The sequence below is a fragment of the Phacochoerus africanus genome, chromosome 4 (genome assembly GCF_016906955.1).
Source record: "Phacochoerus africanus isolate WHEZ1 chromosome 4, ROS_Pafr_v1, whole genome shotgun sequence".
Classification (NCBI taxonomy): Eukaryota; Metazoa; Chordata; class Mammalia; order Artiodactyla; family Suidae; genus Phacochoerus; species Phacochoerus africanus.
The window spans coordinates 104,128,444-104,155,264 of NC_062547.1; the positions used below are offsets into that span (position 1 = coordinate 104,128,444).

At 36.2% G+C, this 26,821-nt stretch overlaps 1 long non-coding RNA gene across 2 annotated transcripts in view; it reads left to right on the forward strand.

Moving 5' to 3' along the window:
• Positions 1-21,400, forward strand: part of LOC125126195 (uncharacterized) — a 233,060-nt gene extending 211,660 nt beyond the window's left edge. For both annotated transcript variants that reach the window (XR_007134550.1, XR_007134551.1), the window contains one exon: positions 21,103-21,400. This is a non-coding gene — a long non-coding RNA (uncharacterized LOC125126195). The remainder of the gene's footprint in view (positions 1-21,102) is intronic.
• Positions 21,401-26,821: the final 5,421 nt, after the last annotated feature.

Consider the following 26,821-nt stretch of genomic DNA (forward strand, 5'->3'; position numbering starts at 1 on the left):
AGACTAAGCAACATATTACTAAAAAACAAACAAACAAACAAACAAACAAAAAAACCCACAAAAAACTCAATTAAATCAAAGAAGAAATGAAAAAATACCTCAAGACAAATGAAATTGAAAACACAACTTTGCAAAATCAATGGGATGCAGCAAAAGAAGTTCTAAGAGGGACACTAATAGTGAAAGAGGCCTTCCTCAAGAAACCTAATATCTAAAAGAATTAGGAAAGTAAGAACAGACAAAGCTCAAAGTCAGTAGAAGCAAGGAAATAATGAAGATCAAAGAGGAAATGAATAAAATAGAGGTGAACAAACAATAGAAAAGATTAATGAAATAAAGCACCGTTTTTTGAAAAGATATGCAAAATTGACAAATCTTTAGCCAGGCTCACTGAGAAGAAAAGAGTGCAAAAAGGGACAAAATAAGAAACAAAAGGAAGAATCACAATGGCTATCATAGAAATATTAAAAAAATCATAAGAGAATACTATGAACAGTTATATGCCAACCAGTTCCACAACTTAGAAGAAGTGGACAAATTTCTAGAAATATGCAGCCTGAGAAGACTGAGTCAAAAAAATCAGATAATTTAAACAGACCAACCACTAGAAGTAAAATAGTATGTGTGAAAAAAACCTCCCTGCAAACAAGTCTAATACCTCATAGCTTCACTGGGGAATTCTACCAAACATATAAAGAAGAACTTAACACCTGTCTTTCTCAAACTATTTTTTTTTGTTTGTTTGTTTTGTCTTTTTAGGGCTGCACCTGCGTCATATGGAGTTTCCCAGGCTAGAGGTCCAATCGGAGTTGAAGCCACCAGCCTATGCCACAGCCACAGCAATACTGGATCAGAGCCACTTCTGCAACCTACACCACATCTCAGGGCAATACCAGATCCTTAACCCACTGAGCAAGGCCACAGATCGAACCCGTGTACTCATGGATGCTAGCCGGGTTTGCTTACTGCTGAGCCACAATGGGAACTCCATCAAACTGTTTTTAAAAATTGGAGAGGAAACACTCAAATTCATTCTATGAGGCCAGCATTACCCTGATATCAAAATTAGACAACAGTACTACAGAAGAACAGATTACAGCCCAATATCTGTAATGAAATAGATGTAAAAATCCTCCACTAATTATTTGCAAAGTAAATCCAACCATACATAAAAAGGATTATGCACCATGATCAAGTTGGATTTATTTCAGGGTCACAGGGTTGATTCAACATAATGCAGACAATTTCTTCAGCAAGTGTTGGTGGGAAAGTTGGATGGCACATGTAAATCAATGAAGTTAGAACACATTCTTATGCTATACACAAAAATAAACTCCAAATGGTTTGAAGACCTAAATGTAAGACATGACATTATAAAATTCCTAGAAGAGAACATTGATGAAATATTCTTTAATGTAAATTGCAGCAATATTTTCTTAGATCACTCTCCCAAGGCAAAAGAAATAAAAGCAAAAATAAACAAATGGAACCTAATCATACTTAAGAGCTTTGTACAAAAAAGGAAAAAATAAATAAAATGAAGACAACATACAGAATATTTGCAACAATGTGACTGACGAGGTTAATATCCAAAATATACAAACAATTCATACAAATTAATATAAAAATCCAAACAACTTAAGCAAAATTGAGCAGAAGATCTAAATACACATTTCTCCAAAGAAGACATACAGATAGCTAACATGCATATTAAAAGATGCTTAACGTTGCTAGTTGTTAGAAAAATGCAAATCAAAATGACAAAGAGCTTGTCACCTCACACTGGTCAGAATGGCTATCATCAAAAAGTCTACAAGTAATAACCTATAATGGAAAATCTGAAAGAGTATACATATATATATTCTTTATATATATATGAAGAAAAATCACTGTGTTCCAAAGAAAGCATATTCAGTCACATGACTCTGGGGAATTCTACCAAACATATGAACATGAACCTATACTTATCCTTTTCATATTATCTTTAAAATATTATCTGGAATTCTTAATAACAGAAACATGCTTTGTATCATTAATAAATACAATAAACTTTGTTTTAAAAAAGTTTACAAATACCAAATGTTAGAGAAGATGCAGAGAAAAGAGAACCCCACTGTTGGTGGAAATGTAAATTGGTGCTGCCTCTGTGAAAACACGAATTGGAAATGTAATGTAGCAGTACTATTTACAATAGCCAACACATGGAAGTAACCTGAATGCCTTTCGGTAGATGATGTAATTAAGAAGATGTGGTATACATTTACCATTGCATCAAAAAGATTAAAATACTTATGAATAAACCTACCTAAAGAGATAAAAGATGTATACTCTGAAAACTATAAGACACTGATGAAAGAAATCAAAGATGACACAAACAGATGGAAAGATATACCATGCTCTTGGATTGGAAGAATCAATATTGTCAAAATGACTATGCTACCCAAGGCAATCTACAAATTCAATGCAATACCTATCCAATTACCAATGGTATTCTTCACCAAACTAGAATAAAAAAATTTTAAATTGTATGGAAACACATAAGACCCTGAATAGCCAAAGCAATCCTAAGAAAGAAAAATGGAGCTGACGGAATCATACTCCCTGACTTCAGACTATACCACAAAGCTAGTCATCAAAACAGGAAGAGACTGGCAAAAAAGCAGAAATATAGATCAGTGGAACAGGATAGAATGCTCAGAATTAAATCCACACACTTATGGTCAACTAATATACAACAAAGGAGGCAAGAATATACAGTGGAAGAAAGTCTCTTCAATAAGTGGTGCTGGGAAAACTGTACAGCTACATGCAAAAGAATGAAATTAGAACATTTTCTAAGACCACACACAAAAAATAAACTCAAAATGGATTATAGACCTAAATATGAAACTCTTAGAGGAAAGCATAGGGAGAATGCTCTTTGACATAAATTCCAGCAATATCTTGTTTGATCCACCTCCTAGAATAAGGACAATAAAAAAAAAAATGCAATCTAATTAAACTTTAAAGCTTTTAAAGAGCAAAGGAACCATTAACAGAACAAAACAAAAAAGCAGCCCAAAGAAAAGCTTTGCAAATGAGCAACTGATAAGGGATTAGTCTCCAGAATATACAAACACTTCCTGCAGCTCAATATAAAAATAAAAAAAAAGAAACACAAACAACCTAATCAAAACATGGAAAGAAAATCTAAATAGACATTTCTCCAGAGAAGACATACTGATGGCCAAAAAATGCATGAAAAGATGCTCAACATCACTAATTATTAGAGAAATGCAAATCAAAACTACAATGAGGTACCATCTTACACCAGCCAGAATGGCCATCATCAAAAGGGTACAAACAGTAAATGCTGGAGAGGGTATGGAGAAAAGGGAACTCTCTTATACTGGTTTGTTGGCAGGAATGTAAATTAGTCCAACCACTATGAAAAACAGTATGGAGGTTCCTCAAAAAACTAAAAATAAACTACCGTATGATCCAGGAATCCCACTCTTGGGCATCTATTCAGAGAAAATCATAATTCAAAATGATACATGTGCCGCAGTGTTCATTACAGCAGTATTTACAGTAGCTAAGACATGGAATCGACCTAAATGTCCATCAACAGAGGGTTGGATAAAGAAGATGTGGTACATATATACCGTGGAATAATACTTAGCTGTGAAAAAGAATTAAATAATGCCATTTACAGCAATGTGGATGGACCTAAAGATAATCATACTAAGTGAAGTTAGGCAGTGAAAGACAAACACCATATGATATCACTTATATGTGGAATCTTAACAAAGGATACAGATGAACTTATTTGTAGAACAGAAACAGACGGAGACTTTGAAAAACTTATAGTTACCAAAGGGGACAGGTGCAGGGAGGGATGGATTTGGGGTTAAGTGTACTCATTTACCAATGGGGACCTGCTGTATACCACAGGGCACTCTATCAATAGTCTGTGATAATCTGCCTGAGAAAAGAATTTGAAAGCAAATGGATATATGTACATATATAACTGAATCATTTTTGTACGCAGAAATTATCACAACATTGTAAATCAACTGTACTTCAGTAAAGCTTAAAAAATGGAGAAAAGATGTGGTACACTCACATACAATGGGATATTACTTAACTATGAAAAAGAATGAAATACTGTCAGTTGTTGCAACATGGATGTACTAATATCCTCTAAAATATTATGCTTAGTGAAATAAGTCAGAAAAGACAAACACTATATGATATCACTTATATATGGCATCTAAAAAAATGCAAGTGAATGTATATACAATATGGAAACATACTCACAGATATATGACCAGACTCGTGGTTACTGAATAGGAAAGGGATGGGAGAGGGACAAATTAGGGCTATGAGGTTAGCAAATACAAACAGCTATATTTAAAATATATAAGTAACAGGATATAGTGTGTAGCACAGGGAATTATACCCATTATCTTGTGATAATGTATATTGGAAAATAGTCTGGAAAAATACTGAATCACTATGCTGTATACCTAAAACTAACATAATATTATAAATCAATTATATTTCAATAATAAATATATAAAAATTAAAATAAAAATGAAAGATTCATGAGGTGACATATATTATTTAAATTATTTTTTAATTTTTTAATTTTTTTTGTCTTTTAGCATTTTTCTAGAGCCACACCCATGGCACATGGAGGTTCCCAGGCTAGGAGTCTAATCAGAGATACAGATGCTGGCCTACGCCAAAGCCACAGCAACACGGGATCCAAGTTGCATCTTCGACCTACACCACAGCTTACGACAACGCTGGATCCTTAAACCACTGAGAGAGTCCCGGGATAGAACCTGCAATCTCATGGTTCCTTGTTGAATTCGTTAACTACTGAGCCACAACGGGAACGCCTAAATTATTTATTATAAGATACCCTAGATTTAAATTAATTAAAGTTGTGTGGAGATTTTGTAGAGAAGGTAATAAAACTTTTCTTAAATATGTTAAAGAGATATGCCATTTTTGTTTCATAAAGGTTTCAGTTATCCTCCAAATTTCAATAAAAATACTGAAAGGTGTTTTGTGTAAAATAAGTTAATTCTAAGGCAGATTTTGGATGTAAAAAAAACAGACATAAAAAATTTTGAAGAACGGGGAAAGCTCAGAAGATAACAGTAATTATTTAGAATGATGTTGGTCATAGAATGTAACAGTTCATTAACAGAACTGTTAATGAAAAGTCATTAAATGACGTAAGCAAAATATCAATAGGGAAAGAATACATTACTCAATAAATGGATACTCATATGGAAAAATTATTTCATTATCTCACATGATATATAAATACTAATTCCAAGTGACTATTAAATTTGAAATGTAAAGAATAATCCTTTATGCAGTTGGTACTTCGAAAGAATTCATAGAATTGTCTCATAAAGTAATTTTATTTTTCCTTAAAGCTGTCCCTACAAATATACTTCATAGGTTCTATGATATTACTGGTTAGTTTTTGAAATAAGAATAGACTCTTTAGCCATATATACATATAGAATATATACACACAGATATATAGTCTATATATACATATAGAATAGACTCTGTCATATATACATGTTCCTATGATGGTGGTGATGATAACAATGCCTAACATTTTCAATGTTTCAGAGAAAAGATTTTCTTTTCTCCAGTCTTATCCAAACTGAAGAAAAGAAACTTAAAAAGGAACATGATTAGTTTTTTCCCGGCTGACTCAGGTACTCTATCAGGTAACCAACCAAAATGGAGCAGGACCCTATGGGGTCTTCCCGGGCAGACCCTTCACCCATTTCCTCTGATTTAGTTCCTCTCTGAAGTACCTAGATACAAGAATCTCATGCACATTTCCTGAGTTGTTGTACAGATGTGAAACCCCCTACCAAATGGAAGATGTTGACGACTTAATGACCTTGAGCACGTAGCCCCCGGGCCTCTTGAAGTTTAAGGAGTGATAATGTTAACCTAGTAACACAACCACACCAGTTTGTCTGGGTTGTGATCTAAGGGAGCTCCTGGAACATGGGGGTTTTAGTTTAAAATGGTTCACCCGGCAAGTGTACTCTTGAGAGTGAGGTTGGGAGACGTGGTTAAGGATTAGGGTGAGAACATTTTATTTGAATGTTTAGTATGGCCACTGAGTTTCCATTGGCCATGACATATAATTAAAAACAACTCTTCTCCTCATAGTTGCTTAAAGGTTCTTTGGTGAAATGAGACTGCCATTCCACATTGCTGGAAATTCCTCATCTACTTATTCTCTGTTATAAGTGGTCATTTATGACTTTCAAACTAGCCTCCAGTGCCTTGTGATTCAAATTTATTCAGACTCTCCATTTACGTTCTGTTATCTCCTCAGGTTGCTCTTTTTGGTAAGATCTATTTAAGATGCCTCAAATTATTTGCCTCTTACTCTGGTGGCCTCCAGCTATAGCTTTCTCTGTCACAACTTTTGAATAGAGACTTCCCACTGGAATATTAAATACATCAATATTCTGTTTGTTACAACAGTAAAAAAAATTTTTTTTGACAAAGATGTACCTAAGAATAATAGCTAATAGTCATAATATATAATTTCTACTTTTCCTTGGATACTGAAAAATATGGTCTTAAGTGTATGTTGAATATTAAGGGGGCTTTAGTTTTACGAAGGAGAATTTAAGTGGTCAAAAGTCTTCCAGAACACATATCTATCTCATGGATTGTGAGAATTAGAAATAAGAATAGTGAAGCACCTGGCACAAAGTGGATGTTCAGTCATTTATTATAAATTCCAAAGTCTTCCCTCCAGTGAACTTTCCCACAAACTTCAATATCTGAGTCTGAAAGACCTATCACTTTTTTTTTTTTTTTGGTCTTTTTGCCATTTCTTGGGCCGCTCCTGCGGCATATGGAGGTTCCCAGGCTAGGGGTCGAATTGGAGCTGTAGCCTCCAGCCTACGCCAGAGCCACAGCAACGCAGGATCTGAGCCGCGTCTGCGACCTACACCACAGGTCACGGCAACACCAGATCCTTAACCCACTGAGCAAGGGCAGGGATCGAACCCGCAACCTCATGGTTCCTAGTCGGATTCGTTAACCACTGCGCCACGACAGGAACTCCCAAGACCTATCACTTTGAAAGGCAATTTTTGTTTCTTATGAAATGAGTTGTGAAAATACTTGAGTAGGCGTATTAGGTAATTTTGAACAAAGGAAGACTCTCTCTTCTGTTAGATATCAACTATACTATACTTTGTCCAAAATTTTTCCATGATTTGGACATTTTACTGAGTTCAGATTGGGAGCATCAATCTCACTAGGTGGGTCAGAGGGTTCTGATTGGGGTACTGTAATTTCTGTGTCATGTTAAAATCTGAATATAAAGGATGGCTTTTTTTTTGGTCTTTTTAGCACCACACCCACAGCATGTGGAGCTTCCCCCAGGCTGGGGTCCAATCAGAGCTGTAGCCACTGGCCTACGCCACAGCCACAGCAACACCAGGTCCGAACGTGTCTGCAATCTATACCACAGTTCACAGCAATGCTGGATCTTTAACCCACTGAGCTAGGCCAGAAATTGAACCTGTGTCCTCATGAATGCTAGTTGGGTTCGTTAACTGCTGAGCCACAATAGGAACTCCATGGATGGATTTTTTTTATATAAAAAAGTACAACTTTGCTTAAGGTAAGCAGCCATTGACAATTCAAATACAACTGAATTGAAAATCAAACAGTTTTTGTGTTTCTCTCCTCTCTTTCCTCCAGGAAAAAAATTGATGTTAGGAAGTGCTCTAAAGTGATAGGTCTTTCTGATGGCTGAGCCTGGGATTTGCCTTTGTGAAAAGTGAGAAATGAGTAGAGAGTGATGACATTGAAGGGAAGTAAAAATAATTTTGCAACAGCAGGCTGTGGTACGAAGGTCGAGTTCATGACCACTGGCTTCACAGATTTGTCCAATAAACTCTTATAGCAGAGACCCTACTATCTTAGTCTGAGTTTGTCTTTTGCCCACAGACCCACCACATAAGCTACATATTTCGTGTACCTTGCAGCCAGAAAAAAATGTAGAAATATGAATATCTGAATGTGCCTGTGGTATAAGACTTAAACCACTGGCTTTGATATCAGTATCATGTGGTTTTGATTCCTGACTTTGCGGTCTCTAGTTGGAGGTGAGAAACATGGATTCGTTTTCAAAAGCTTGTTGGTGAAGGACTAACAGAATTTAAGGTTGAGAGATGTAGAAGGAGAATTGTTATGAGAATATGAGCATGTTTATCACCTGAGAGTCAGAAGAGTTTGAAGAGGCATCAGAGAATGTATTAAGTCATTATTATTTCATGTGAAAAAAAAAATGTGTAGCTCAGATTTATTTAAGGTTGATATTAAGATTAAATGGATTATTATATATGTAAAGTATACGTGTATATTTGTATATGTATGTGTATGGCATAATTACATATACACAAATGCATATGTCATATGCATAATTTATGCATATATTAATATTCATATATAACAAATATAGTGTACATATGTTTATGTATATATAAAACATCAATGCATCATACTCAGTACCTCAGTATGTCATATCTTGATAAGTCATATCTGGAAGGAAAACTGGAAATATTTCTAGGATGTTGAGATAAAGTTGGGCAGCTAAATCCAGTTAAGATGAAACTATTAGCAGCCTTTGTTAACTAGGAGTCCTCATTTGAACCATACAGAGATGTTTGAGTGATTATTTTCTTAGTTCTCACAAGGATGTTACATAACTAGTGCTATTTTATATACAGAGAAAAGTTAGTTGATTACATACCGTGGTTGGTTGCTCTAGGATTTGGGGATAATTATCTTGCAAAAGCAGTTGAGAAAATTCAGTTGAATTAATCTAAACTGAACTTGCATAGATATAGAAATGTTAATTTTTGCTTCATCATGTTGTTTGGCAGCCCAGGCTCAAAGTTCTTGCTGTGGATCCAAGCTATGAGAATATTTGGAAGCTTTAGACCCAGGCAGCAATCTGTACTTATTTATTTTTGGAATCAAACCTTTTTATTTATGGAGATGCAATTAGGCATTGTATTACAAAACACCAAGGAAGCTTCATGGCGTTTAAAGGCAAAGATCTGACCTCAGACAGATGCAGGTTCTTATCCCAGACCTACCACTTAACCATGTTTAGGGACCTGGGCGTCTGAGTTAAATGATCTCTCAGTTCCCTGTGTTAATTCAAATGTTCATTGTATTGTTCTTAATATTAAGTGAGATAATATATGTAAAGTGTTTAGAACAACGATCAGGGAAAAAGTATTTGATAAATTATAAATATTAATTTTAGTAATTGAGCATATTATTCATTTTAAATACATACATGCAAAATGATTTCCTCAAAATTATTATTCAATGATATCATCACTATTTCCAATAGGACCAAAGAGAATCTTACTTTAGGTATTTGTATCAGTTTTGATAAACTAGTTTATACCGCAATAGAAACAACTCCCAAATTTCTTCTTAACAACAGCTTCAAACAACAAAGGTTTATTTCTTACACTATATCTTTTGCACATTGGTAATGGGAGTGCAGAGGGAAGTTCTATTTTATATCATCCTCTCCTGTGACTGAAACTGATGGAGACTTAATTACTGGGAAAATTATGGGCACAGTGGCCAAGGAATGGTGGTCTGCTTAAATACTGTCAAATACTTTCACCTGGAAAAGATAATATTTGCCTTTACTCATATTCCATGAGTTAAGAATGGCCATGGCTCGGTATCTCTGGGAAGTGTAATCTTTCTATGTGCCTAGGGATAGAAGAGAACAAAACACTGGCAAAGACTGAATGCCTATCACAAATGGGCTGTGAGATAAACAGGCCTCTGAATGCTTTAAGTGTAAAATTGCACTTACTAGTTCTTGTCATGGCTCAGCTGGTTAAGAACCTGACTAGTAACCATGAGGATGCAAATTTGATCCCTGGCCTCCTCGCTCAATGTGTTAAGGATCTGGCATTGCCATCAGCTGTGGTGTAGATCACAGATGTGGCTTGGAATCCATACTGCTGTGGCTATGGTGTAGGCCTGCAGCTGCAGCTCCAATTTGACCCCTATCCCAGGAACTTCCATATGCCACAGGTGTGGCCCTAAAAAGAAAAAATAAATAAAATTGTACTTACTGAAATAGGCAAACATGATAAATCGAACATTTCATTGATATAGAATAGCTTTCTTATCATTTTATATAATGGGAACAAGTTTATCTTTTATTAATTCTTAAAATGCATGATTATGAACTGTGAGCTGTTTCTCATTTACCAACAGGATCACACAATCCTTGCTTTAGCTTTGTTTCATGCTCAGAAAGGAGAATTTCCTTTTTTTTTTTTTATGTTTGATGAATCATTCCCACACTTTCTCCATTCTAGTCTATGTTTCTAACCAAGGGAATATTAGTGATACAATATGCCAGCTATTTGGGACAGAAAGACACGGAATTTCTGTTTCTCTGTCTGTCTGTCTATCTATCTAATCTTGTTATTATATTATAGTCAGGTGCCTTAAAGAAATCTTTTGATCTCTATTTCAGGTTACAAAATGAGCAGCAGTCTACCTTGTCATGCAAGTTATGATGCAAACCTCTTCTTCATTAAATTACACTCAGACAAAATATATAAATTGGCCAGAACTTTACAAATGGTCTTCCATTTTCAAATATCCCCTTCTATATGAATTCCTGGCAATTAGAAACTGGGTAGAGTTTGTGCTCATCAGTCTTTGGCTCCAACTGGACTTGAGCTGTGTCAGGTGATAAGTGTGCACAGGAGGAGAGGGCAGAGGTAGTCAGATTTGAAGGATGAGCACACGAGGGTGTCAAGGTGCTTCTGTGCCAGGATCCTATGGCCAGAGAAAAGAAATGGGCCACTGGTTATTATCTCTGACACTAGTTGCTAATTTGTGAAATTCATGGTACCTTCCCTACTTCTTACTTCAAAATATAGTAATGATTAATTTTAGTGTTGATTGTTCGACTTTGATCCTTTTTCTCTGTTTTTTATTAAAATTGCCATTTACAGACTGGTACATAGATTCTGTTGTAACATAGTGACATATTCCAAACAAATGTGGAGTTTTTGAGTAGCTTAAAAAAAGGGCCCATCACAGAAATAACTCTAAAATTTTTAACAGAGTTCTGCTGAAGGGATTTTACTCTGTGATCTCAAAAGTTATGAACCTAGTTTTTTGAGGGGAATAAATGGTGAAAAAGAAAAAAGAGAAAAAAGAAATAGTACTGTTGTGCCCTGATCAGTCAAGTCAACTAAAAGTGAGCTTCTGGCATCAGGATAAAAGAGGAAATGTAGGAAAATTTGTAGGAAAACCTAATGTAGAAAAACCTGATGAATCTCTGATTTGGGACTTGGAAGGCCTCAAAACAGGTCTAGAAGACTTGGATGGATAGATTAGAATCTCTAAACAGACTTCAGGGCACATGAGTAATCCAAGAAACCTGTTTGCTTACCAAACACCGGGAAGGATGTGGAAGCCATTTAAAATTTTGGTATTTCCCAAACTAAGTTTCTGTTAGCACTCTGTGGATAAAAATATGTTATGCTGCCATCAACTCATTTAACTTAATGTTAGGTCCTATCTTGATGAGTTCTTAAAAAAGGAAATAACAGTTTTCTAATAAAAGGTCAAAGGAAGTAATAAGATACGCTGATCCATGCTCTCCCTAACTCCTCACTCAGTAATCCAAGCTTATAGAGTAAGTATCTATGTAGGGCTTACAGCTATGATAGAATCTCAAAGAGGAGGTATTGTGTAGTGATAGGGAATGGGTTTGGATTTGGCATAAACTGGAGCCAGGTTTGAATTCTGGCTCTGTTACCTACCAGCTAGAATTGCTTCTTGAGCTTCAGATTCCTGGTGGTTAAAATGGGGCTAAAACATCTACTTCACATTATTTTGAAGGTTAAATATTAAATGAGATGATATACACATAACACTGAGCAAAGAACTTAACACACAGTAGGTACCCGATTAGAGGTTGCAATTATTATTATTTACTTCATCTGTGTCAGTTGTAGCTGGCACCCTGGTTGAACCCACTGGTCTTCAGCAATCAAAGGTTTGATTCTGAATCTTTTGGATTAGGGACCAGGCATCTGAATTTTGACTCTGGAGATTCTGATGTACCAGAGGCTGAGAACATCTATGAACTTGATGAAATCTTCTTGGACTTGGGCCATATTATGCTGTGGTGATGCCAGCTCCTGGGAGGTTCTTGGTATGCTGCTGTAGGTCAGGGCAGTCCTCTGATCCCCACTGGCATGGCTGGTGTGCAGTCCTGCAAGAAGGAAAATCCAGGTTCTTCCATCTACAAAATAGACTCCTCACATGCTGAATAATACTGTGCTTCAGAGGTGTATTTTCTAAAGGCTTTCCCTAATGGTGACCTTAAAATTGTATCTTCTGTAAAAGTATTGTTGCATGTTAAATGCATGTGATTTAAGTGTGACCCTTTCTCTCTTCCTCATATTCTCCTATGATCTGGAGTCCCAGTATGTAATCCCTCAGGACTCTGGGTTAACCTTTTAAGCCAGTTCATGAGAATAACTGAATCTAAAATTTCTAAAAATGGGCTCTTAGAATTTGATGACTTTCCTCTATCAAAGATATTGACTCATATAATTCATGCCTATGAGTGATGATTTGTGCCCTCATTTACAAATGCCAACATAACCACTCCTCCAAAAGCTTTCATCTCCTTTACCTAGAAAGAAATAAATTAAGGTTGCTCCAGTGGCAGAGGGAATGGAAAGGAAGGGTGGATTCATGAGCTATTTAGAGGGGGGAATAGACAGACATTGACTGGAAATGAGAGTGAGTATTGAGGTTAACATTTAAGTTTCAAGATGAGTCTGTAAATTGGATTAGTGGCTACCAAATATGATATAATTTTAGAGTGTATCCCTGTGTATCTTCACCTGCCTGTACTGATCATCTTCTGTCCTCACTGATGATGCATTGCATGCAAAAAAGGACAAAGCCTTTTTGACAGACCAGTATTGCCTTTCCAGCTTCTCTGCCTGGTAGATAGTTCTGTAAGTAAAGGACGGTCAAGGTAATTTTCTTCAAGGAGTCAGGAAGATGAAATAGCTTAGTTTCATTCATTTTGGCCCCAGTAGTAAAGGTGTTCTTAAGACTCTAAAGACAAAATCAGAGTTCCTGTCATGGCGCAGTGGAAATGAATCCGACTAGGAACCATGAGGTTGTGGGTTCGATCCCTGGCCTCGCTTAGTGAGTTAAGGATCTGGTGTTGCTGTGAGCTGTGGTGTAGGTTGCAGAAGAGACTTGGATCTGGCATTGCTGTTGTTCTGGTGTAGGCCAGTGGCTGCAGCTCTGTTTAGACCCCTAGCGTGGGAACCTCCATATGCTGCAGGTGTGGCCCTAGAAAAAAGACAAAAAGGCCCCAAAAATAAAAAATAAAAAATAAAGATAAAATCAAGCTGTTTTTCAGTTGGTTAATGGTTCGATTTTATCATAAGGATAAATTATCACTAGATATTAGAAAGTCTTGCCATGTTCCTGTGTATGCACATTTTCAAAAGAGACCGTTTTCTATTAAGGAAAGCTATCTTAGGAAATCTGTATCTCTGTACTGACCTTAAGTAAAATCATGACATTAAATATTCTCTAAAACAAAACAAGACAAAACTGTTACCGTAAGACACACACACACACAAAGCATGCAATTTTCAGAAAGAAGCACAGACATGAAATTTAGCAACTATTTCCAGAACTTGGTAGTAAACATCTTTTTCAGAGTATGTGTAAATAATAACATACTCTGACAACTCTCTGCCCTTTATACTTCTCCTTTAACTCATTTATTCCCCAGAGTAGGCCCTTGGAGGATCAGAACAAATATGAATTTACTTATTGAATGCATCTTCAAAGTTGCTACAGTGCCTTCTTTTATCCTTAACAAATGCTAATGGTATTGACATTCAGTTAGTATGACTTTCATTTTCTTAGTGTTATCTTCTTCCTTAGGCAATTTGCTGTGTCATCTCATTATATTCATGGCTTGAAAGAGGAATCTAGTTCTAAACCTTGATGTGGTTTATCGATCTTAAAAGATGAGGTAATTCACTGTCTGATATAATTCAAGTCTCTGAAGAACTAAATTCTCAATTATGCTTTTCTCTTGGAAATGGAAGTGTCAAAATTCTGGTCCTTGCTTAGCATCCTCAAAGTAATTCATTCAGTTCAAATTCCAATCCTTAAAATTCATTGGGAATCATTCCCATCACCTATTTCCTTAAAAAGCAGTTAGATTCTTCCATTTGTATAAAACTGGTAATTATTGCTAATTGTTCTAGTACTGTTATCTAAATCTGATTCATTACTGTTATTGTACTTCCTACTATGTGAATGTCAGGGGTCTATTTAGTATTAAATATATTCTTAGAGTTTATACCCTGAGAATGTAAGGGGTAGGTTTGTAGCAGTGAGATATTACCTAAAACAGGATTAACACGGAGTGCCAAAACAGTATAAAAACAAAACCAAAAACTTGTACCTATTCTAAATCACCCAGAGTGTACCAAATTATCGCTTTGTATCAGGAACATGAGGGTGAATATTTATGTTGAGACCGGCAGTTCTTGAATGGAATGCTGGATCTCTTTATTAATTCCATTCGGAGGAGGTCATCAGAAAAGCTATTAATTTTTCTTCATGTAACCTCAAGCTTCGTGTATTTTCTCCACAAGTGGTGCTTTGGATAGAGAGAGATTTGTGCAGCAGAACCTAATAAAAATAGCTTTTGGGCACTTACTACCTACCAGTCACCATTTTAGGAAATTTAAAAGTGCTATCTAATATTATTCTTATAGAAGATACTATTTATTGCTCTCATTTTATTGATAAGGAAACCGGTAAAGAGAGGTTAAGCTACTTGCCTAACATCTTGCAGATAAGAAGTGCCACACTGAGAGATGCCCTTATGTAGAATGGATCCAGCAAGCTTTCTTGACAACTGCACTCTCCTGACTCATCTTACATTAGCATCTAGTTGGAAACAAGCAGGGAAATGTTCATGAAAAAGCTTATTTGGATTATAGGTATGGACGAATACGATTCTGACAGGAGGCTTTGGCAAGGTAAAAGAAAGGCATTTTGAGCTAATGAAACAGCATAGGAAAATATAAGAAAATAGAAAAATAAAGACATAGAGGAAAAAATGAAGTTTATCTGTACTTTGTGTGTGTGTGTGTGTGTGTGTGTGTGTGTGTATGAGAGAGAGAATATGAATTGTATAAAGTGAAACAATAAAATAGATTCTATAATCGAGTGGAACTGTAGAGCCAAGGCAATTGCAGACCATCTTCATCACCATTAGCATCACCATCATTGTCATCATCTGGAACCGGTGAACAAATAGAGCCTATTCTAGAATGGCATGCATGACATGGGTCTTAATTAAAAGATTTCACAAGATCTTAAGTATACTGTCCTTTTCAAGTTCATGTATTTGGTCATCTTGGCCCCCCAGTGTTTGATATCTTGTTTGTTTGTTTATTACAGTTGATGTACAGTGTTGTGCCATCATCAACAGTACAGCAAAGTGACTCAGCCACTTTTTAAAATGTTTTTTTTCCATCATGGTCTATTCTAGGAGATTGAATATAGTTCCTGGTGCCATACAGTAGGGCCTTGTTTTTTATCCATTCTAAATGGAATAGTTTGCAATACCTTGTTTATTCTGATTAAACACTCTAAGCCCTCTGAAATATAACATTCTTTTCTGTCTAAGAGAAGATACGTATAAGAAGTCAGTGCCTTTCTCTACACATACTAGCAGATGTTAGAAAGTAGCTTAAGCCGGGGGAAAGAACCCAGAACCAGCTGTTTCATAGCTGTAATTACAACCTTAGTAAATGAATCATTTCCTTTGGCTGGCACTAGTTGGGTTCTGAACATAGCATTCTGTGGGTTAGCCAATCTGGAAGCATTTCACTGTCCATGCTTTTTAACTCAGAGGTTTGAGCAACCAGGTATAATAAAAATGGTCTTCACTGTATATAAATGCAAGTTTAGTGATTGCTGGTGAGCTCATAGGAGAAAGAAGAAGTCAAGTCCTAGGTAATGTAATTGGCCTGACTTATTAGGTTGTAGCTTAGAATATAAAAATCAAACTATAAAACATAATCTGCTGTACAGTGTGCTAATTAACCAGCTGGGCCAGCCTTTATAGACTTAATTTTACAGATTTCCTTGAGGACCTAATCTAGTTTGGTGACTCAGAGCTATATCACCCTCCTGCTAGGTCTTAATAATCATGGCTCTTTTTTTTTTTTTTTAATACTCAGGATGTCAGAGACCTCATCTTTATCTTTTGTTAAATAATATCCTTTCTACATAGAAATCCCTTTGTGGATATCAGTATTAGTCATTACTTTATAAAAGTCCAAATTTTCCTCCTTCTACCTGCACAGTGTTTTCTCCATTGTGATTAATGCTCATATTTCAAAATAATGAATCATATTTCAGACCAACCATCCCAGGGTGAAATAGAGGAGGCAGAAACAGTAGCAGCAAGGGCTGGATTTAAGATAAGAATGTGATCTTGGTAGAAAGGCAAAGATGAAGTGGGAAATCAATTAGCCCCAAGCTTTTTTTTCACAATTATAGCAATAGGGGATGTAAAAAAGGAAAACAGAAAACAGAAATCAATTTCTTAGCTGCTTTAAGTTTATGAACCAATCCAGCTAGGGAGGCAAGCAGAACAATACAAATAAAAAGCCTTAAAATGGCTTTTTAAAAATACGTATATACTTAATCCAGATATTTATAAGCTTAACAGAAAAAATTACCTAAAAGCCACTATTGTGAATATTTCAGTGTTATTTCCTTATAGCCTTTCTCTACTCAAATTTTTTTTCTATTAACTTGTTATCATTCTGTGTGTTATTTTATATTCTCTCCTTTTTTTTAGCATTCTGCCATAAACATTTCCTTGTCAATATAAATCTTGTTAAAACATCTATATAACTTTTCTATTTTTTCCTATCAACAAAATGTACAATTATAGAAAAATTTAGAGAATAAATGTAATTAAAATCTACTAAAACTATTGATAGTGTGTGTACATGTGTGTGTATACATTGACAAGAATTCTATAATCTTTATGTATAGCAAGTTATGTGATTACATTATAATTATTTTTCAGTATGCTTTTTATTACTTAATAGTATATTACAAATATATTTCCACAACTGTATAAACAACAGTATTTTCATAGATACTTACTATTTCATTATACAATTGACTTAATCATTCCTCTATCATTGTATTTTCATATTGCTTCCAAATATTTGCTTTTATTATAATGTTGTAATCCACTGAGGTATATGGAATAATTGGCTAACAGGGACCTGCTGTATATCACAGGGAACTCTATTCAATATTCTGTGATAATCTATACAGGAAAAGAATCTGAAAGAGAATGATGTATGTACATATATGACTGAATCACTTTGTTGTATAGCAGAAATTATCACAACCTTGTAAATCAACTATACTTCTATAAAACTTTAAAAATGAAAAAAAATTAAAATAAAAAAATATGGAGTTCCCGTCATGGTGCAGCAGAAACCCATCTGACTACGAACCATGAGGTTGTGGGTTCAATCCCTGACCTCGCTCAGTGGGTTAAGGATCTGGCATTGCCATGAACTGTGGTATAGGTTTCAGATGCAGCTTGGATCTGGCATTGCTGTGGATGTGGTATAAGCTGGCAGCTGTAGCTCTGATTAGGCCCCTAGCCGGGGAACCTCCATATGCCATGGGTGTGACCCGAAAAAACTAATTAACTAACTAACTAAATAAATAGCAAGCACTCAGAGTAGTTATTTTAATACTTAACATGGGTCATTTTATGGCTTTGTTCAAAACCTTCTTTCCAATGGCTTCATGTCTTAGAGTAAAAGCTAAAGTCTTAAAAATGATCTATAAGGTCTTATCATTTGGCTCTCCCATTCATTCCTTTCTGAGCTCTTTTCCCATTTTTCCTGTCCTCCCTGTGCTACATACATGGGATTTCCTACTTGTCTTTTAGCTCATCAAATGTGCACACACCCCAGGGCCTTTGCACTTACTGTTCCCTCTGCCTGGGATACATGTCCCCAAATATACATATATTTCCTCCTTTATTCAGGTGGCATCTCTGAGTTTACTTTTTCAGAAAGTCTTTCCCTGGTTATCCTTTTCATTCACCCCATATTCCTGAATTTAATTTTATTTCTTTTAGGCATTTATCATCACGTGACATATTTTATGTACTTATTTTTTATTGATATAGTCTACCCTAGAATGTAAGCTCTTGGAGAGCAAGTATTTGTCTTGTTTTCTGTTCTGTCACCACAAGCTGCTATAGAATAGGACATTGGTAAAGCACTCAGTAAATATGTGTTGAGTAAATGATGAATGGAATTAGAAGCAATGTTTCCTTTATTTAAAGATGCTTTTTCTCCCTGTTCTTTGTTATGTTACTTTTCAAAATGAATACTTTCCATTCTCAAGAAACCTCTTAATAGCAAGCGGGTATTCTCTAGAACAACTGGTATACGTGTAACACTTGAATATATGGCAACTGTATTTATTAACCTCGATTTAATGCTTTCATTACTACCATACCATGTAACATGATTTTATGCTCTGCTACACTATATTATTTGATTAAATAATATCAAATCTGATAAAAATTGCTTATAAAGAGGTGTCTTAGTTTTCCATTTTCGACGTAACAAACTACCATAAATATATTGGCTTAAAACAATATAAATGTATTATCTAGCAGTTTTGGAGGTCAGATGTCTGACACAGGCCTCACTGGGCTAAAATCATGGAGTTAGAAGGGTTAGTTCCATCTGGAGGCTCTAGAGTGGACACTATTTTCTTACCTTTCTAGCTATAGTGACCACCTGCCTTCCTTATTAGTTCATGGCCCCATTTTGCCCTCCCAGCCAGCAAGATGGCATCTCTGACCCAGCCAGGAAAAATTCTCTACTTTTAACGACTCATGCGATTCAATTTGGTCCACGCAGATAATCTCCCCATCTCAAGCTCCTTAACCTTAATCACATCTGCAGAGTCCCTTTTGCCATATAAGGATCATATGTGTAGCTTAGGGTTTTGGATATCTGGGGAGTGGAAGCTTCATCCATTCTACCGCAGAAGGAAAGAAAACATTGCTATCTTTCATCCTTGTCCCTGCTGACCTCAAAGACTAATGGTCTTATTTTTTTCTTCCCTTTCAAAACAACTTTCTTAAAACTATGATCACTATCTGTTCCTTCCACTTTTCACTTCACTCTCATTCTTTGATCTGTTGCAATTAATATAACTTCAAATTCCAACAACATACGGAAAATGTTCTCTCCAGACCCCACATGGGCTACCTAATCACTATATTTGTTGATCTTTTTCCTCTCTGTTTCACAGTATGCCTGAAAAACTAGTAGGAAGATACATAGTTCTAAAACATCCAGGTAAGATAGAGACCCATGGCCAGTTCAGAGTGTAGAACTCAGCTGATACCCCAACAGATGTAACTTGCCTCCTGGCCTCTTAGTGACCCACTCCTCCACTCATGTACAATTGTGGCTTACTTTCCTGATCATTCATTTTTCTTCCCCGGGGTTGGAATTCTCTATCTTTATAATCTTCCTTCTGAAGTTTGGCTTTTGTTGCACCATGCTTTCTTTGTGACACCCACTCATCTAATTACTTTAATATAAAAATATCAGGGGAATAATTCTGGAAACAACAGCTTTTCCTAAAGTTACCTGAGCTTCTCCCTTATCAGCAGGTCAGTCTGACCCACACAGAGTGCCCTAAACAAAAGCTGCCAGGCACTGCTCTGAAGAGGTTTGCTGCTACCCGGCAGTTTTGGATGCCGGCCCAGCTCTGAGTAAGGGAGACCTCTGGTGGACATAACTCATCTTTTCTTTTGTGCATTATTGCAGTTTTGCTGTGTGCATTTAAATTGTGTTTAAATTGTGGTGAGGTATACAGAGTACAGTTCACTAGTGTTAAGTACATTCACGTTGTTGAGCAACCAATTGCTAGAACTCTTTTCATCCTGAGCAAGTGAAACTTAATACCCATTACACACAAATTCCCCATTCTCCCCTCCCTCCAGGCCCTGGAAACTGCCGTTCTACTTTTTTGTCTCTATGAATTTGACTAAACTAGATAACTCATATAAGTGGAATCCTAGAGTATTTGTCCTTTTTGTGATTGATTTACTTTACTTACCATAATGTTTTCAACATTCATCTATGTCGTAGCATTTGTCAGGATTACTTTTTAAGGTTAAATAATATTCAATTTTATGTATGTACCAAATTTTCTTTATCCATCCTCCTGTTAATCAACACTTGAGTTGCTTCTACCTTTTAGGTATTGCGAATGATGCTTGTATGAATGTGGAAAACATCTTTTTGAGACCCTGCTTTCAATTTGTTGTGCATATACCTAGAAGTGGAATTGGTAGATCATGTGGTTATTCTACTTTTAATATTTTGAGGAACTGCCATACTGTTTTCCATAGTGGCTGTACAGTTTTACATTCCCGCTTATAATTCACAAAGGTTTCAGTTTCTCCACATCCTCACCATCACTTGTATTTTCAGTAGTAGCCATCCTAATAGATATAAGGTGGTGTCTCATTGTGGTTTTGTTGTTGCTATGGTTTTCATTGTGTTGGTGTTGTTTATTGATCACTAACCATGTGGTGGACAGTGTGTAAAGTGCTTTACATTAACTAGCTTATATAACCCTTACTACAATCATATGAGTTTATGACTTAGGCATTATTTTTCCCAACTCACTGTTGATGAAATGGAGGCTTAGAGAATTTAAGTGATTTTCCTGGGGTACAGGTGGTAGAACTGGGATTTGAACTCAGGTCTGTTTGTCTGAGATGCATACTTTGAATGGTGATACTCCCTCAGATCCTATACGACTAGTTTGTTTGAGGTTTCTGTTGCATTCACTTGTAAAGTTCTTGAAATCATCTCTACTTTTTATTCCTGTCACCAGGAACTCTGTCTATTGCTCCCAGAACTGATGCACTGATGAAAAGCAGGCCAAATTCCTAGCATATTGTGGATCAACACCTCTGGATTCTGTTTTTCCTCTTCAATCATTGAACATGTATGTATTCAGCGTTTATATGATATGCTACTTCTGGTGCTGAGAACACAGCAGCATGGACAGAAGAGCTCATTGTTTTCATGAACTTTTTCTTCCCAGATTTACTCAGCTATGTTGACAACTAAAAGTTGTATACATTTAGGATGTACAGTATGATGTTTTGAGATCTATATATGTAAGTGATCACCACATTTAAGCATATTAATATATCTATAACTTCATGTAGTTGCTGTTTTTCTTTTTCATGTTGAGAACACTTTAGATCTACTTTTAGCAAATTTCAAGTATATAAACATTATTACTAACTATAGTCACCATACTATACCTTAGGTCTCTAGAACTGATTCGTTTTATAACTGAAAGTTTGTACCTTTTGACCTCCTCCAATCCTGGTAACCACCATTCTCCTCCCTGTTACTATAAATTTGACTTTCTAAAATTTCATATATGAGTGAGATCATGGAGTTTTTGTCTTCCTATGTTTGGCTCATTTCACTTGGCATGATATCCTCCAGATTCATCTATGTCACAAATGGCAGGATTTCTTTCCTTTTTAAGGCTGAATAATGTAAGCTAGATAATGACATGTTTCTCTGTCCAGTAACGCTGTGCAAAAAAAAAAAAAAAAGTTGCTTAGTCAGAAGCCACTGAGGGTACTTTAATAAGGATCTTTGAAAGCTGTACAGGACTAGACAAGGCGGAAGATACTCTATCAGATTAACGGTGGCACCTTTGTGCCAGGGTGCTTTTTTTCTACTTTTTCTTTATGTCTCTTCCACTGCTGGAATCCTATAAACATGTTGTCTGTGCCCATTTTTCTCTCGAATATCATTCTCTCTTTTCAAGTTCCGCAGTCGGAAATCATCTTGTGCTACTGACACCTCTTTTCCTTTTGGTGGTACTATTAGTGGGAGCACACTTACGGTCAAAGCAAAGTTAGGTCTGTTTAGGTTGCTGTAGAAAGGGAGAAAACATCCTAGGAAAACCTCAGAAGTGTTTCCGTTAGAGCAGTTGGGAGGGGCTTTTTAAAAATTGGATTTGGACTTATTTTGGATAATTTTGAGGAGGGATTAGGGAAGTAGAAGTCTGTCATTGACTGAAGGCTATCAAGAAGTAAGCTTTATGCTAAGTGAGATGAGTCAGAGAAATACAGTGATATCATTTATATGAGGAGGCCAAAAAAGCTAGACTCTTAGAGAGTAGAATGGTATGACCTAGGGGGCCTAGGGGGAGATGTGGGGAGATATTGTTTAAGGGTACATGCTTGCAACTAGAAGATAAATACATTCTGGATATCTAATGCACAGCATAGAGATTATAGCAATGATACTGCAGTGTAAATTTAAGAGTTACTTAGAAATGAGATCTTAATTGTTCTCACCATAAAAAAGAAATGGAATGTGATAGAAGTTTTAGCTAATACCCTGGTGCAATATATAAATGTATCAGATTTACTCATTGTATACTTTAAACTCATATTAATTCCATCTCAATTTTAAAAAGAATCAGGAACATCCAGTTATTGGGATTCTTAATAATTTTTATCTAAAAAATAGAGATGGAATTAAACAATTCTAGGGTTATCATTGGCAAAGAATCCACTCAGAGAAAGGTGGTATTGGTCAGATAAGGAGAAATTTAGCCTTTTTTGTATCAGAGAGTGGCCTTTGTCTTGCTTTAAACATGGTGATGGAGCGGCCTGAGAATTTTATATTTCCTTTCATTTTCTCAATAGCCATTTAATTCACTCTGTTCCTTCCCATTCATCCACCTGAGCTTATGGCCTGGTGTCTGGATGAATGGAGTAGCCACTGTATTTTACCCCCTGCCTCTCCCAGCCTGCCTTCTACTCTCTGTCCTATACATTGCTGCTCAATCAATGAATGCTACCAGACCTTGTTACTCCTCTTCTCAAAATACTTCAGTTGGTTTCCTTATTCACAAAAAGTCCACACTCTTTATTCAGAGAGGTCCACATTCTTTTTAATTCACCATTTCAAGCCGCTTTCCCAGGCCTCTTCTATTCTTCTCTGTATTAGTCTTTAATTTGAACATATTATTTGCAGTCTATCCTTGATGCTGGTTTGCTTGTATGTTCTTAAAAATGCTAGTATGCTCTTAAAAATATATATTCTTGGGCCTTAGATGTAGGGATGTGGCTCACAGTTTCATTTTCTTAAGGGGATTTTAATGCATGTTGTTAATAGGCCACATTTTATGAAACACAGTTTTATGGCTTTGTTCATGCTTTCTTCTCTCTGGAACACTCCAATTATGTGAGTTGGCCGCTCTTTATGAAGTCTAGTTGACAAATCTACACTTAACTGCCTAAGTTTAGAATCTCTCTAAGGCTGCAATATTACAGCCTTTATCACACATGTCGTATCATTATGTTGCTGTCTTACCCGTCAGAGACTTTAAGTACCCTGAAGGCAAGGGTTTTCCATAGACATCTGTCTCCTATAATATCAAGGACAGGCTGTTATTAACAGTAGCTATTCAGTGAATATTCAGTGTGATCCACTGATAATATTAAATCTGGATATAAAAAATAATTTTAAATCAGTGGGATAGACTTTCCCCAATACTGATCTCCATTGTGTATTAATCATGTGTTAACATTTAGTTAACTGCGATTATAAGTTCATAATTACAAATAAAAAATTAAGCAACATTGAAATTTCTCATATTTGCTTTGGAATGCATGTATTTTGAGAGAGAAAAAGGAAAAGATAATTTTCCTTTATTTAATCTACGTTTAACCTATGCATTTTTATTATAAGCGTCAAAAACTTTAGGACATAAGAACCTCATTTTATTGGTTGAAAAATTGTTAGATTGCAAGTTTGGTTAACAAAGGTATATGCAAATTTGCAAACTTTTTAGACAATTTCTCCAAGAAATCTGATCCTGTTTTGGAACTTCAAATTGGTTGATTTAAAACATGGAGTTTTTTAAGGTTTTTGTCATACTTCTGCTTTGATTAAACTGCTTTTAGTTCAATCTTTGCAGCTTGAGTGTATAAAAATGGGTTTCCTTTTCTCTTTAAAGGGTATAAGGCTCTAAATACAACTTGAGACAGTTCTCTTTTCTTTAAAATGTAAATACCACCTCTATTACCCTGCTACCTAACACTGTAAAATGTAATCATCCATAAGCCTCATTTCTTATTCCTGTGCCTTTGAGGCTACAAGAAAATTTCCTTACATCTGCCACCAGTGTGCCACAGTGACTGTGCTTTTTTTTAGCAACCTTTGTTCTGAAGAAAATACATAAAACATTCATTGGGGTCATGAGTCTCTTTGCTCCACATTGTCTCTGGGTCTGTGGATGTCAGCAAGGATGTAGAATTGGGTCTCCTAGATGGTAGGAGAGGCACTTCAGCTGAGTACTCTTCTGATTGCTATCTGGAAGAGTGGAGGCTTTGTCTTCTTGATCTTATTCACACACATCTCTTGGATTCTGTGTTCTAAGGTGCAAAGAGCTGAGAGGGTATAATGCCAATAACTCATTGTTACCTCACTTGCACATTTAGACTGGGTGCTCAGAGCCGCAGGGGATGGAGGAAGCACCATTGGTTTTTCTTGATAAATCAGTCCTGAATTCTATCAGATGTTTTTGTTGATTTAAAAAATTCATTTCCCCAACATACTTTTTTTCTGTCAGAGGGCAAAAAGACTGCCTGTTATTTGTTGCCATGAGATGTTGAAGAGACAGGCAGTCTCCAGGATAACTGGACGAGATGGAGCACACTCACTCTGCTGTCTTTATCACTTTGTGCTTGCAGAAGGTCAGCTCACCAATTATTGTTTTCAAGACCTCCTTCCCCCTCTTTATTGATTATCTATGAAATGTATGATGAACAAATGAGAGAATAAACACTTGGATATAAAGAAATGTTTGTTCCGTGATCAAATAGTTTGTACAAGATTGAATCACTGACCTTTTGACCACCAGATTAAACAGCTTGTAGTACAAGCAACTAGAGGGACCTTTTCACGTTGAAGGTGAATTTGTGAGACTAGAGGGAAAATAACAGGTATCAATGAAGCATGAAGTACATTAGTGTTCCTCAACCTTAACAACAATGAAGGTCTGAGGAAAGTCTAACAAACACGTTTTGCATTGTATGGGGCATCAGAGATACCTAATCTTGTGATTCTCAACCTTGGCTGCATGTTAAAATTACATAGACATTTTTTTCATGTTAACTTATTGAAATATAACAATAAGTTATTTCTGGGATATAATGTAAAACCATGAGTGTTTAGCTAAATTAATTCTTCCAAGGTGATTATACCCATGTGACCACTACCAGAAAGGGAAACAGAACATTCCCAACGCTCAGAAGCCCCCATGTTCTTCTTAGTCATTACCTTCTGGTAGAAGGAGCCCCTGTCCTGACTTTGAATACTGTACTCTTTTAAATTATGTTTGAAGTTTATATCCATGGAATAATAGTGTATTATGCTGTTATGTATTTGTCTGTTTTTTATTCCTGCTTAACATGGCATTTGTGAGAGTCTGCAAGTAGCAGTGATGCATTGATTCTCGTTGTTGCTTAGTGCTTCATTTATGACTACGCTGCTGTTTATTTACCTATTCTACTATTGATGGACATTTGGGTTGGTTGCAGTTTTTGGCTATTGAAATTGGTGCAGCCATATAAATAATTGGGGAACACATGTAAGTAATTTGTTGGGCATGCACCCAGGAATGGAATTGCTGGAGCATGGTATATGTGTGTGTTCAGTTTAGTATATACCACCACTCATTTTCCAAAGTAGTCCTACCAATTTATATTCCACATTCTTGCTCATCTAGGAACTTTTTAAAAATGCCAGTACCTTTGGGGAAAAAAGATGAAAAGAAAATGTCAATACTCAGGGTCCACCTGGGTTCTACCCAGACCAGTTAATTCAGAGTTCCTGGGGGTAAGACCCAAGAACCTCTATTTTTAAGAAATCTCCCCAAATGGCACTAATATGTCCCAGAGAGGAGAAGTGAAGATGAGCACTATTCAGATGAGGTAACTGGGATATGAAGGGATGAAATACTTTGTCTAAAGTCACGTAGACAGAGAAAGGCCCAAAGCTAGATGCCAGGTCTGCTGATTCCTGCTCTGGACTTTGTCTTCACAGCCAGTCTCATTTGGAGGTGCTTCCTCATGATTCCAGTCTCCTGCTGTGAGAATGAACTTTGACTTCGCCTACACATTTAGAGCACTTTTTGTTTACAAAGCAATATTTTAGGTTTTGTGAGGTAGGAGAGCAGGTATGTAGGACCAGCTACATAATTTGTGGAATTCAGGGCAAAATGAAAATTCAAGCCTCCTTATTTTAAAATGATTAAGTATTTCAAGACCATAACAGCAGAGCATTAAACCAAGCATGCAGCCCTCAGCCCTGACTAAGAGGGGGCCCTGTGTGATTGCACACTCATTAAGCTGGTCCTGCAGGTGTTATTATTTTCAAGTTAGAAATGAAAAAAAAATCAGGCTCAGCAATTTGATAAAGTGTTAAGGGTAGAGACTGGTCTAGCGATGCCTGCTTTGCTTTTCTTGCCTAGAGGGTGGGAATGTCCCCTTTCTCTGGGATTTTCTAAA